This window comes from Helobdella robusta (assembly GCF_000326865.2).
Source record: "Helobdella robusta unplaced genomic scaffold HELROscaffold_155, whole genome shotgun sequence".
NCBI lineage: Eukaryota > Metazoa > Annelida > Clitellata > Rhynchobdellida > Glossiphoniidae > Helobdella > Helobdella robusta.
This window is the reverse complement of record NW_008703863.1, coordinates 5,224-7,621: the sequence shown is the minus strand read 5'-3', so window position 1 is coordinate 7,621 and position 2,398 is coordinate 5,224.

Sequence of the window (2,398 nt, the reverse complement as noted above, 5' to 3'; positions counted from 1 at the left end):
AATTTTTATGTAAAAATTGCACCTCCTCACACATTTAGCTAACATTTTTGAGGGTGAAGCAAATTTTAAACATGTAAGTAAATGTTATCTACAATACAAGAAAACAATAATTCTATCAAATTTGCAGCTAATAAAATGCTAAATTGGTAGTTTAATTTTTCAACCTCAACTTAAAAAAATTCCACCTTCCCCTCTCAAAAAACAACCCAGTTTTGAAAGGTAAGCTTCTCGTTCTCACTTCTTATTTCCTGTTAAAAGACATTCTTATCTTATGCTTAATCTGCGTTTGCTATTTCTGATCCTTTTCTCTGGAACTCTCTACCTTCTGTTCTAATCACTTCTTCATCACTTCCATATTTAAAAGCAGATCTCAAGACCCATCTGATTGACTGTTTGTGAAATTCATCGAGAAGCACTGTTGAACATTGTGGAATGGCACTTTAGAAACTAATTGACTAATTGATTGATTGATTTATCCAAGTATTATTAGTTTCTAATGGAAGTCATTTCCTTGTACTTTGCCATACCCAAAAATCTCAGACAAATTCCAGCTCTAAAACCTACAAAAAAATTGTTTCCCCAACAAGCTGACCCTTTTTAAAGTTGAAGTATTATAAATTAAAACCATACCCTTATAAAAAAAAAACCTGTGTGTATACAATTATACATACATGGGCAAAACTTTACATTAGCGCCTCAGTGCAAACGAAATTGGAGATAATAAGTGGAAGTGAGAGTAGGTTAAAGCGTAAATATGTTTAAAAGTGAATTGATGTTAAGACTATTAATTATTAGATTTATAAAATTATTTATGATTTAAAGTGAAAAACTGGAAATAATTTGTAAATATAGTAAAAATAAAACATCTTTTTAACAGTCACCAATTATTTAATAACTTTGTAGCGTTAAAATCGTAATTTTTGTATGCTTTTAAAGAGAAAGTTTTAACATTGTAGGCATTAAAGTGAACTCACATGCTTGCATGGTTATGTGCAGTTGGCATTAAAATAAACTTTCATGCATTTATTTGCACAAATTTTAACATATAAAACTTAACGAGGCATTAAAATAAACTTTTAAGCATATATTTGCATGAATTTTAACTTATAAAACTTAACATGTAGTTTTATAAGTTAAAATTCAACTTAACATGTAGCTGTCCTGGTTATGACATTAAACTGACCCTCACTGCCTTGTGAGTGATGTTGGATCATCAAAGGTTAGGCCCACTGCTTATAACTGTGGTTGCGTAAGGAAAGGCATCCTGCGTAAAAATTAGCCAAATAAATTACTTATGATGACAGAAGTGACAATGGTTTCATCATAGGTAGCCAAACGGCAACCCCCGATCTCGGGGAAAATGTCGTCTAAACGTGTGTTGTTGTTATAAAACTTAACATGTAGGCATTAAAATAAACTTCCATGCCTTTATTTGCACGTATTTTAACATGTATATTAGTACTTTTAATTATTATTAAATTTATAAAAATATTGATGATTTGAAATGAAATACTGAAAATAAGTTTTAAAAATATATAATTAAAACATATTTTTAACTGTCTCAATTATTTAATAACTTTGTAGGTTTAAAACCGCAATTTCTGTATGCTTTTTTAGGGAGAAGTTTATATACATTGTAGGCATTAAAGTAAATGCATATTGTTGCATGCTTTTGTACGGTAGGCATTAAAATAAACTTCCATGCAGTTATTTGAATGTGTTTTAGCATGTAAATTAACTAGTAGGTATTGAAATAAAGTTCCATGCATTTTTTGCAAGCATTTAAAAACACAATTCACCACGTAGGCATTAATGTATACGTGACACGTGGGCACTAAAATTAACTGACAATATTTGAATAAAAGCGTTTAGGTAGTAAGATCTTATTTTATCATATGCTTCCACAATGTTTAAAATTATATTTTTTCAAGCCATGCTTAGCAAGTAGACTTCGTTCAGAAGAGTTTTACAATTTTATCATATTCAATTTTAAATAAGCCAATCAATTTTGAAAAGTTATGTCCTAACATTACATTTTTGAAATAAAAAATTCTAATTTAGTTTATATATTTATCTAAAACAATAATTAATAAAAAAAAGTTAAACATAAAGAACAATTTGTTTATTTAGCGTTATTAATATAAATTCACTCTAATTCATTTATTTAGCCGTTTAGCATTATTAACATAAATTTACTTTTACACCTAGTATTCAATACCCTCCATTTACATCACTGTCTCAATATTTTGTTTGCATTGAGGCACTAATGTAAAGTTTTGCCCATACAGTACTAGTAATTAGTTCAGTATTTTTTGAGTGTGTAAAAAAGAATTACAATTAAAGATCAAACTATCAAACATTCATTTTTACACATATACACGAATTTATCAGAGATAAA